The sequence below is a fragment of the Pinus tabuliformis genome, chromosome 2_2, assembly GCF_031772625.1.
Source record: "Pinus tabuliformis cultivar Carrire ecotype Pingquan chromosome 2_2, CPIR1, whole genome shotgun sequence".
NCBI lineage: Eukaryota > Viridiplantae > Streptophyta > Pinopsida > Pinales > Pinaceae > Pinus > Pinus tabuliformis.
Window position 1 is genome coordinate 1060490431 of NC_142300.1, and position 13218 is coordinate 1060503648.

The following is a 13218-nucleotide window of genomic DNA, read 5'->3' on the forward strand; positions in this document are numbered from 1 at the left end:
GTGTAAGTCACAATCATACGATCCATCCATGTAAACTTGTTATTCCCAACAGTGGAATGTTACAGCCACATCCGCCTGCTCCTCCAAAGAGATGTACTAGCTCTGTGAAGTGGAGAAGCCAAGGCGTGCTACAATATTGTCTAATCCTTCTTCAAAATAGTCTTAGTAGAAGCTCGGCTGACCAAAATCCTATACAATGAGTTATGAGGGACTATTTATAGCAAAGGGTGGGGTGACCCTTGACATTCCCCTTTGTGACAGTTCAACTACCCTCATGACTCTTCACCTACTCTATGACTGTTACATCAACCATTGACACTTGACTTACACTTGACATGACTCAACATTACAATGCACTTGTACTCATGTGAGACAACATGGCTTGAGCAAGACTTGCAAGATATCACTAGCACTCGGTCCGCTGTGATGAGACCAACTCTTTGACATGCTTGTGATGGTTAAGGTGGTGAGATGATGCGAAGCTTAGTCGTCTGTGATGGTGTGCATGCACCTCATGGTGACATCTTGCTGAAGCAAACTCTTGCCTCCATTGCAATCGGTGCATTGGTTTGACCCCTTCATCCAACTGGTTTTCTAACATGCACATGGCCTTCTTGGGTACGATTGAACTGGAAACAAACTGATGCATAGTGTCTGTGCTGATCTTCAAGTGTGTGTTGGTGGTCATGCACATCAACTTGTCGAACTTGCTTCTTGTCTTCGCCTTGGTGAGTGTGTTGAATGGGTTGGATTGCATGTGTGCGCTCAACGACATGCATAATGTTGAATCCCTTGCATGCAATCCCCAACACTTCTCACCATGTCTGCTCCGTGTTAGCTACTGGGATGGATCTTTAACTTGTACAGGCGGAGTTTCATCTGTGAGTGAAGGATGCCCTCACTACTATTCCTGATCCTACTGGAACTCATTTGTCTATCTGTGAAGCTTCATGTTCTTCCTTGAGTTGTTGCTTCAGCACATGCAACTCCTTCTTTGTTCCATTCTCTGTCTTTGCACAATCTTCATGTCGTGTCATCACCTCGTAGCCGGAGTCCCCAAAGTTTCTTTCATCATCAATGGATCTACTTGAGCTTACAACCTTGTTCCACCTTCGTGTTGTCAACAACCCTCCTCTTGCATTCATTTCATTTGGTATGATGTCTTCAGCTACTGTTATTGATGCTTCTCATTGTGATGTTGTTGTTGTCATATCTTGATGTCCTTGTCTATGAACAACTTGATGTCTTCATGGGTAGGTAAGTCCATAGACATTTGATCGACTGCATCCCCAAGTGTCCTCTGAGAGGTGTCTTTATTTGTGCTCTCCTGGAAACCATTGTACCTATACTACTGAGAGGCATATGAACACCTGCGATACCTGGAGACATGGAAACACTCATGGCAAGCAATCTATCAGTTGAAAGCCAAAATGAACATGAAAACTGACTTGCAACATACCTAGGTGAACAATCATGAAGGTTGCACAATTTTGGTCAAGGGGTTGTGTTGTTGGGAAAAGTATCCAATACGGAATGACCCTATCCCACTCTAAGGGTGATAGTACCTCAGCAACAATCAAAGCAAAGCTATTTGAGATTACTTCTTTATGAGATGTAAAAGAGGGGAGAAAGAGATCCACTAACTGATGTCTTCCGCTAATGATTGATCCAATCTTCTCTCCTTGCTGCTTGCCCCCAGCTCCTTGCTCTTTCACTGGCCCAGCTACACCAAGATCCTGCAAAATGACAAAAGAGGGAAACTACAAGAAGCATACATTCATAATTGATTCAAGGATTAGAATAAATCAAATACACAAGTATAACAATACATCATTGAGACACATGCATATAGAAGAACCTCAAATGCTTTATTAATGGAAGAAGTAAAGTTCAGGAAGTGATACAACCATAAGAGGCCCAATCCAGCATCACCTTCCCAGCAGAAAGAAATCTCCTCTTCACCTCCTTCAAAGCAAATCACCTAATAGTTCTAAACTCAAACCAACAACAATTCTTTACATCCACCAGATTCCAACCTCCCTAGACCTCATGAGAGAGATCTATATATAGGAGTTTTGGAGAAAGGATGAGTCAGCTTGAGGCTAGCATGAAGCTGACTAGTGTCCTCTCTCACTTCAGTTATTCTTCAGTTCTTGAGTCCACTTGGAGGTTCTTGCTTCCACTTGGAGATCTAGAACCTCTTACTCATCACCAGTCGAATTCCTTGATCCAAGTGTCATTTTGGAAGCTTCCTGGGCATTGACACCTTGAGGAATGACTGTGCCACATGTCCAAACTCGCCCAGCGCAGGTAGCCTTCTTTGCAGTTGACATTCAACGCAGGTAAACAGTGGAGCAGTTGACATTCAGCGCAGATGCTCAGTGGAGCAGTTGACATGATCCAGAATTGCCTTGTTTTTGAGTGTTTTCAAGTGGAGAACTTTTATTCAGTGCTATGGTTTGCTGACCTTGTTCTTCTAGGGGTAGGAACAACATGTTTAGGGACTTTGGATCCCTTAGATTATGGACATTTCATGCTTCACACTGTAAGGCACAAAAATGTCTATAACAGTTGCCCCCTAAAGTATGAGGTCGTTTATCGGGTGAAATGCTTTATCAGGAGGATCCGAAGTTCATTCAATCGCTGAGAGGTGACCTGTAATAAGATACAATACAATACATTATTTTTCATACTGTTTTCGTGATCTAGCTGAGGCGGGCATTCCCATGCTCAGCTTTATAAATTCATTTTGGTACATAGAACAAACGATCGTCTGATGGTAGACTGATAATTCTCTGCTGAAATTATCATCCTTTGTGTAGGATAATCATCTGCTGCAATGATGTACATGTCAAATGTCTTTATATTTCCTGAATATATATCGCAGCCCGGATGGATGAAACTAGATCCGGGGTCTTCAAACTCGTTCGATCTTCACTCTAAGTACAAGTCGATCCATGTGAGAATTGCGCTGAAGTCGAACATGGAAAGACATCGCTTGATTACCGGTCAATGATGTAAACCGTTAACAAGCGCGAGAGGAATCACCAATAATGATAATGACCCTCAAGGTACTGCAGTACAATTTACGTGGTGTGAATAAAGGACTTGGCGTCGAACACCACGCAAAATCTTCTGGTCGAATGTCATTGATGTATACCTGTCGCCGGAAGTGAGAAACTTTCCATTGAGGCATGCAAGCTTCAAAGTACTGAGGGGGTTGTTCCTAGATCGACTTCTTGGATAATGAGCTGAAGTCGACAAGAAGCGATCCGTCAAAGGAGGGCCTTAATGAATCCCACATCAATGACACGGAACGGAGCTAATGGTTTTAATGGAGGTGAAAACAATCTGTGAAGTATGATTCAGGGTGGTGGTCATGAAAGGATGAAAGATGATGTATGGTAGTGGATGGGACACGGTTGACTCTTTCCGAACAACATCTCTTGAACATATAACGACACTGATGCGATGGATCGGTAGCATTACCCCAAATGTGGATGGTTTGGCGAGACCATGGTGATGAGACCGGTGAATGAAACAACCCAACCCGATGTGGTACGGAGGAAAAGTGTCATGTTCAAGAGTGACTTGCTACCATTAAAGCTTTGAGGTTCTCCCAATTTTTCCCCAGTCATTTCTGACCAGTACCTCTTTATTTTTGTCAAGCTTGAGGAGGATAACATATGCTTGTTCTATAACCTGCCCTTCGGGCAAGCCCATCGCTATGTTTTAACGAGCCTAGCGATAGGGAAACTCATTCTCGTCTAAAGACAAGTTTGTCGCTATTTAATCATTTTAACGAGTCTAACGACAAGGAAAACTCGGTCCTTTTCATTTTTAGAGAGTCTGAAAAGGTACATAAAGTTAACTCCAAAATTCCTTTTTCTTCATCTAATCCCTTAAGTCCGAAAAAGTATAAAACAATACAAAAAGGATGAGTTTTCGATAACTTTAACGAGCCGAATAAAACAAGCGCTCGACCTTTTTGTGCAATAATCCCTCAGGTCCAAAAAGATTAAAATCTAGAGGAGGGATAGCTCTTCCGGTCATTTTAACGACCTGGAAGGCCAAAACTCGGCGAACTTTTCATATTTTACGAGTCAGTTGAAAAGAGCTTAAAGAAGACTCGTATTTTGAGGAACGAGTGATAAACAGGGATAGCAACTGATTCCAGGTACAGGTTGGAATTTTCCAATCACGGCAGTGTCACAAGGATGGCTAGGTGAAATCACTCTTTGCAGCTGTTCCTCAAAATGGGTAAACAATCATATGGAGGTGAACGATCGACCAAATGAAAGTGGAGGTGGCAGGTGCAAACACGACCAAGGCTTTTTATGGCTGATAAATTTATGATCACAGTGGTTATTTACCAGGATAGGTTCATTTTTTATTTAAAAATGAGCTTAAACTCTGGAGGAAACATTGCTCACTGCTTTTATTTATTTTTTAACGAGCATGAAGACTGCGTTAAAACTGCTCGGATCTTGCGTTTATTTTTTAACGAGCATAGACTTTATGCTAAAACTGCTCGAAATACCAGTCATAAGATAAGAAATATCCCCTGAAAGATTCCATTTTTTATAGAGCTTGCGCCTTACCAAAGCTATGCTCCCTCTCATCCTTTCTTTATGCAAGTTCGGAAACGGCTAATCCTACGAGTTTAAAGGGTTAGACCTACAGGTTTAAAGGGAGGACCTAAAAATTTAAAAAATAAATAGTCGTCCCTTGCTTGCACTCCAAAAGGTTGCATGCCCCCAGGTATAAAACAGAGTTTCAAGGTTACCTCTACTTTTCTGCCATCGAAACTTTCGTTTCACTGGGAGAGGTACCTCTTTCAGGTTACCCAAAGATTGTCTCGTTAATCTTTCAAACAAAACACTTCCTCGGCAATGTCTACCGAAGTAGACAGAGGTGAGTGACGACCTTCGCCCTCTCACATAACTTTGACAAGAGAATCCTATTCCAGAACAACCCCTCTTCCATCCACGGACAGGGTACGGACTAGTCATATTCTCTCGCGGAAATTCTACCTTATACCCAGGGTTTTTTCTGCCCGAAGCAGACCAAGATGCATGCCCCCTGGGTTCCAGTCCCATCTTTCCGAATCACTCGCACTCATCGGGAAGAAGGACTGGGGGTGGAGACATTTCTTGATTGAATAGACCATTCAGGGTCGGTATGTGACTATTTGCGATGCGTGATCCCGGAAATGAAAGTTGGTCTACGAGCTTGACCATTCTTCCTTCGTGTGGAAAACACATTACTCTAAAGAGTGAGGAGACTACAGCTCCCATGCAATATATATAGTCTCGTCCAAGGAGTAGGTTATAATCCAAGGGTCCTTGAACGACCATCACGTTCATTTGAACGGTCTTCCCTTTCAATGTAACAGGCATATTGGGGAGGATCCCTAATGGTCGACTGGTTCCTTTATCGAAACCCGAGAGATTTCTTATCTCAGGCAAAAGCGCCGGGGAACCCAGTGCTTTCCAACCAATAGAGGAAAGGATACTCACAGATGCCCCCTCATCAATGATAGTGCCAGCCATTACCATTCTGTATATTTGGACTATGATTCTGAATGGTATACTGGCTGGTAATCGGGGTCTGCCTAGTTGGTTCCAATCAAAGGACACAACCAGGTTGCTTGGTGGTGGGACCGAATACACGGCCGGATATGACCCTGACGATGTTCCTTCCTGCGATAAAGGAATGGGCGCATTGCCCTGATGCTCCTCAGAGTCTGTGTTGATGAAAAGAATCTGGACGGTGTCATCCTTATTCTCTTCAGTGAGGGTGTCATTTGAAGATGAATCTTCAGTGACGGTGTCATTTGAAGATGAAACTTCTGAAGGGGGAACCGGGTCAACTGCCGTTTCGACCTTTGGACTTTCGTCCGGCCTGGGTTCAGTAGGTTCATTTTCAATGACTGACGCTTCAGCTGACCACTTGAGCGGGCCAGCTGTATTCTCAACCAACGAAGGACTTGGCACGAGTTTTTTGTATCCAGGAGGAAGTCTCAATGGTGAAACCGGACGATCTTCCAAAACTCTCTTCGCTTCGTCTAAGAAGGGACAACGGTGGATGGCATGATCGCCTTCACACAGTCTGCAGGGGGATCTTGCCCCCCCTCTTTGTCTTGAACCTTCACTTTTGCTGGTTGACGGGAAGCATTCAACATGGCTATCAGAGGTTGATGCTCCCGAACTGTGCAAACGAGGGGACCAGTCCCTTAGTATCCGGGGAATACAGGGACAATCTCTATGGAAGTGGTCTCCTCTACATATGACACATGGCGATTTAGGCCTGGTGTGTGCTGTGTGTGGATTTTTGTCAGATGTCTTTTGCTTGCCCCCAGTCGCCTTAGGCTCCTTCTTCTTCTTCTCTTTCTTCTTCTTCTCCTTCTTCTCCATGGGAGCTTGGCTTTTGCCGGCTCTACCTTGCGAAGATGAAGGATTGGAGGAAGAGTTATAGGAAGTAGAAGGCTGGTGGGCAGTTCTAGACTGATCTAACTGTTGACTCGACTGCTCAGGAACCATGGTGTTCTGAACTACATTGGTTGAGAATAGCCAAATTGGCAGGCCAATTGTCAGTCCTGGAAGTGACAATGTGGCCATGTGGGGCGCACCAACTTCTCCCCAAGAGGAGAAAGGACTAGGATTCCCATCATGGGGAATTCCTTGGTTGGTGCGTTCCATGTTCTCAACCTACAGATCAACGCAGGAATAGGAGGTGATTATGTTCCGTTTAAAATAAATTTTATAACGACGCTTTAGACACAACTTACTTTTTCACTTTTTAAGAGTCGAGAAAAAGCTAAAGATGACTCTAGTCTCCTTCGATGTTTTAACGAGCCCGAAGTGACAAATGCTCGGATGGACTTTTTCAGTTATAGAGTTTGAAAAAGGCCAAAAGAAACTACTCTCGAGTTCTAGGCAGAGGGTGTGCCAAACTTTTCGCAAAACCACAGAATACGTTTTACGGTACGGGTGGTCGATCTTCGTGAATGCTGTGTTCACTGCATTGCGATCAGTAGGGCGGCCGACACGGCTTCCTATGGATAAAGGCTTTGTTCCTATAGGGGTCTCCAAATATATACGCGACGGTATGTGGGAGCACAAGTCCGTATTGATACTTATCGCTTCATCGTGGAGGAATCACCCAACCACTCAACACTAAGATATCACGTTTAACGACGCCGGAACACGTCTCTAGCTTAGACCTCTATGTGTTTGCGTTATGTTTCAAAGCGTTGTTATGTAAATTCAATTCATTTTAGGTTGATCTTGTTTAGCAGTTTGCCTTTATGGATCACCACGAGATGTATGGTACAACTCCTAAATGCAGTCTAAAGATGAGAAGCAAGCTTTTTCAATCTTTTCAACTTATGAAAATCTTAACTACTGAGGGAAAAGAAAGAAATCATCTTTTCACACAGATCATAGAGCACACACTAATGCACTTTTTCCTAAATCAACATGCAAGCTGTCAAAATGCACATGCACAATGCAGGTATTTCTTTTCTCTTTCTTAATATTGATGTACTACAAAAAGAAAGCTGTTGTATAACTTTGAATTCAATTTCAAGTGAAAGCAAACAAGCTTTTGTCCAAAATCAAAAGACACCTTAAGATTTACTTGCTTCAACACTAGAAATACATAAATTCAAACCATATGACGAAAGCAAAAGCTCAATCAGCTATGAACAGCAAACAAACTAACTCTTAAGATCAGAACGACACTTATCACAGGTCTAGATCTAAGAGGCCACAGCAAGACTAGTTCACTTTCGTTATGGGAAACTGCAAATGTTGTAAGAAATACACAAAGAACAAATACAGTTTCTTTATACAACCGAGGCGGAATAGTGGCAAAGAAAGGTAGTTTCAGATAGGTACATTGACTGATAACAGGCTGCAAAAACAGGGATGAAAACAGGGCAACAGAAAGCAGAGAACTCCAGTTGCACAAGGCCACACTGGTTCAACGCAGGTAGAACACTGTCAGTTTGACATTCAGCGTAGGTAGCCCCTTCGGGACCTGCGATGAAATGCAGATTGCCTTCACAGTGCCTGCAATGAAGAGAGAAACTCTCGTTTTTCTCAGGTTCTGGGTCACAGATTGCTCAAAAATCAACAGTTTTTGGCCAAATCAAAGCTACCAATCAAGTACACACTAAAGGATGAAAAGGAGGATGAAAAGCTATCACTAAGAGCTATTCAGAGTCCTTGTGGATCAGCTCTTCAAATCATAAACATGCCCAGAAACTGAGCTAGAGTAGCTGCCCTCTACTTTGCATTTGAAAGATCCAAATGCAGTTCGATTCGGTACTCCCTGTGTTTAGGAAATGAATAGCAAAAAAACAAACAACCAACAAGATACGATCCCCAGTGGAGTCGCCAATTTGTTGTTGGGAAAAGTATCCAATACGGAATGACCCTATCCCACTCTAAGGGTGATAGTACCTCAGCAACAATCAAAGCAAAGCTATTTGAGATTACTTCTTTATGAGATGTAAAAGAGGGGAGAAAGAGATCCACTAACTGATGTCTTCCGCTAATGATTGATCCAATCTTCTCTCCTTGCTGCTTGCCCCCAGCTCCTTGCTCTTTCACTGGCCCAGCTACACCAAGATCCTGCAAAATGACAAAAGAGGGAAACTACAAGAAGCATACATTCATAATTGATTCAAGGATTAGAATAAATCAAATACACAAGTATAACAATACATCATTGAGACACATGCATATAGAAGAACCTCAAATGCTTTATTAATGGAAGAAGTAACGTTCAGGAAGTGATACAACCATAAGAGGCCCAATCCAGCATCACCTTCCTAGCAGAAAGAAATCTCCTCTTCACCTCCTTCAAAGCAAATCACCCAATAGTTCTAAACTCAAACCAACAACAATTCTTTACATCCACCAGATTCCAACCTCCCTAGACCTCATGAGAGAGATCTATATATAGGAGTTTTGGAGAAAGGATGAGTCAGCTTGAGGCTAGCATGAAGCTGACTAGTGTCCTCTCTCACTTCAATTATTCTTCAGTTCTTGAGTCCACTTGGAGGTTCTTGCTTCCACTTGGAGATCTAGAACCTCTTACTCATCACCAGTCGAATTCCTTGATCCAAGTGTCATTTTGGAAGCTTCTTGGGCATTGACACCTTGAGGAATGACTGTGCCACATGTCCAAACTCGCCCAGCGTAGGTAGCCTTCTTTGCAGTTGACATTCAACGCAGGTAGACAGTGGAGCAGTTGACATTCAGCGCAGATGCTCAGTGGAGCAGTTGACATGATCCAGAATTGCCTTGTTTTTGAGTGTTTTCAGGTGGAGAACTTTTATTCAGTGCTGTGGTTTGCTGACCTTGTTCTTCTAGGGGTAGGAACAACATGTTTAGGGACTTTGGATCCCTTAGATTATGGACATTTCATGCTTCACGCTGTAAGGCACAAAAATGTCTATAACAGGTTGGGAGGTCAGGAGACGACTTTCAAGACTGCACAAGGCACAATGTTGGCTATTGGGTGACTGATTGATTGCTGTAATTTGCAAAATGCATAGTCCAGTCTGGATGCTCACTGTTGGTATTACGCAATGCGCAATTCAAGCTAGGAAGGACTGCTGGCCCAAGGACAAATGTGCGCAATTTCTTGGGCCAAGCAGCCACTATCCTCCAAAAATGCCCAAAACAGTCCTAGAGGCCAGTGCTGGGTAGGAATGCGCAAATCTAGAGAGAAAGGTGAGCCTTCCTTCCCCATATTACGCAATGAAGCCTTAGTGAAGGCAGAGTCTGGGCCAAGGTTGGCTCTACTCACCAAAGGGAAATTGAAAACAAGTAAGTCAGTGAATACATGGAAACACTAAGTGATAGCAGAAGTGATTAACAGTGCATGCAAAACATGAATGAAATATTCAACAAATAGATCAACATGCATGTGGGTGAGGCAGTTTGCTAGTTGGGCAAACGTCCGTGAAAAACAGTTTCATGCATGTGACAATAGTGAGATAGCAACAAAAACTAAAACAAAGCTAGGACAAGCTAATATATATGTAAATTACAACAAACATTCAAAGAAATCAGGCAAACAGTACTCCCACAAGCGAAGACACAAAAAGCGACAGAAATGCAACACAAGGCATGGGAAGCGGGCTTACCGCGAAACAATTGAGCTGAATGTGTCGACTTCTCCTAGATGTGATGTGGGATGTCAGAGCTAGAAGGTTGATGTGAAGAATGAGCTTTGTAGTGTCTAGTTGATGATTTTTGATAACTTGAGGTTGTGATGTGCATGCCACAAATATAGGGGAAGCGACACTTGGTGGGAGGTTTCGGAATTGCCCTTTGCATGTAACCTCCAACTACTAAACATAGACCATTGAACAAGGGATGCCTTTGCATGCTGCCTTGGGAGAAGCAACCCATGCATGCAATATTGTTTTGCTCAGTCCCGGAGGGAACCAGTCAACTCAGCTGCACATGAAAGAGACTGCTTGACTGCTGGAGAAAAATGAGCATTTATGGCTAGGATTTGGGTTGGCTGCCCAAGAGATTTGCACAATTTCTAGGCAGAGCAGCTGACTACTACCCAGATCTATGCAAATCCTAGGCAGAATATCCCGCTGCTGGGAAATTTTGTGCAAATCCTACCGGGAGGCTTGACTGGCAGGATTGTGCAATCCTGTAGCCCAGCATGCTGTCAGAGACGATTGTACAATTTCTAGAGGGAAGGATAGTTGCCCTCCAGAAATGCACAATTTTCAAGGGGAATCTTCTCAGCCTGTAGATGGACCAAGTCTGGGTGGGTAGCTTGTGAAGTGAAAATATCAAACTGTGATCGATAGGTTGACTTCGAGCAATAAAGAAACTGAAGCTCGAAGGACTTGACGAAGTGAGGCAAGCTGCTATGAAGGTTAGTAGGGAGGCTCCAAAACAGGCTAAGAAAAAATTTTAGAGGGTGGTTATAGCTGCTACAACACTTGGAAACACACTGTTAGAACTCCAACTATCATAATGTACCTTGTTTGTGAAAAGCAATTCTAACACCTCCGGAAGTATTTTTCGGCTCTTAGCTTGTCTTGGCTTCACACTAGCTTAATTCTAAGATGTAGAATTTGCAAGACTCTTGGTTGATTGACACACATTCCAAGCCAAGGAAACACATTTGTTTCGATTGGGGTTGAGGGGCATATAGGTGCATAAGCAGTATAGTCATCAGAGTCTTAGTTTCATCTCTAGTGTTGCTCTACTACTAATAGACCTAGACAGTACCCCAGTGGAGTCACATAGGAACACAAGCATGGCTTCGCTGCCAGTGAGCCTGGTTATTAACTCGGTGGAGTTACTTGCATCACCTCCCTGCGCAGGAAGACTTTCTCTTCTTTCACCTTATTCATCTTTCATTTTGAATTTTTTGACTTTTCATTTTTCATTGTGCATATCACTTATTCATTTCAGAGGCGGAAGAGGGATCCTGAGTTATTGAGAGTAAAAGAGGTTGTTCTAGCAAAGAAGTAGTTTATGTATCTATGATGTGCCTATTAAGGTTTTCCCCCTCACCTTACTCTACTTGATTGAGCTGACAAGGGTTAACCCAAAAACAATCGCCTCGAGAAGGTGACACTAGTTAGCGCACAAGCGTTGTGTTTTCACCAAGGTTCACTTCAAACAATACGTATTTTCCTTTGACGTATCATGGACTAAAAGTAACAAGCTCATAATACAAAGGCAAGATGATAGATAACCAAGTAGTGATAGATGTACAAACCCTCTTACACTTTATCCAGCTTGTTTCATGAGTCACACATGGTTTCATGCAAACTAACCTATGAATGAAACAAGCGAATGAACTAACAATCAACAAAGTAAAGAAAAATTAGAAGAAAAAATGCAAGCGAAGCAAGTAAACAAACAAGCAAGAAAACAAGAAAACAAAGGCATGTAAGCAAACAAGCATGCAAACAAACAACTGAAAGAAAACACTACTCCTACTCCTACACTAATGGTGCATGGGCCTGATCACGTGAAGTGATACTTCCAATGCATCCATTGGCGAATTGGTATACCCATGTTGGTGAAGGCTTCGTCCGCGAGTAACCCAGTTGTGCGGACCAGCAACCAAAAAAGATATAACAATGAAGAAAACCACACTTCATGTTTCAAAGTGTCCACGAGACGTAAGTGAGTGCATGTGCATGACGGGCAGTCCGCAGACTTATCATGGTGTTGTGTGACACTACGTGCAACTTTGAAGCATAAGAACACTCTTGACTGAGACATGCAAGCAAACGAAATAAACAAAGATAACTTGCGTCACACACAAGTGCTTGCAATGTAAAACTCCTCCAACACATGAGCAATGGGACCGTGTAGCTCGAGTGGAGGAAGTGTGATCTGTGTGTGAGATGGATCTTCAGTGCATACAAATGAATGATGAGGATCCTTTGTTGATTGAACAATTTCCTGATCGGGAGTGAAACCAACCTCAGGACAGTGAGGGTCTGATATAACCATCAGCTCGGGCTGAAGTTCCTTGATAGTCTATGGGGTTTCGACTTCGTTGACAGATAGGTCTTCATAGAACAGTGGCTTAGACAAATTAACAACAAGTGAATCAAAATCATGATTGGGTGATGAGGTGAAGAGATCACGACAACCAAGATCAGAAAATTTGGGATGTTGGTCGGCATCCTCATGATTTGATGAATCACACAGAGGGGTAGATGATAAGGAAGGATGTTCACCTTGTACATTTCTAGAACAAATGAAGGATCAAGTGGATTTTCAATGAATGATTGGTCTTGTGAAAGATCAATAATGGGTGCATCCGTAGATGAAGACACACATGCAAAATCATGGATGGAAGGTTCACCAATAGTGTTAGGAAAGAACAAAGGGGGCTCAGATGAAAGGGAGTCGTCCTTCGCCGAGTGTTGATGCTCAAGCTCCCACTCATACTCTTCATGAATGACAACACATGTTGGTTGTGCAACACCGACTCTGTCAGTGAGTTGTTCCTCATTCACAACAAGTGAAGGGTTTGGAATGGATGAACACAAGACAACATCATCTGGAGGAACACCTAAGTGTGAAGGCGGAGGTCGAAGTAAAGAATGCATATGAGAACTTGAAGGACTCACAACCAAATCTGCGCAAAAATTGAGTGGAGTGATGTTGGGAGAGTGTGAAGGATGAATAGGTGTGTGAGCATGAT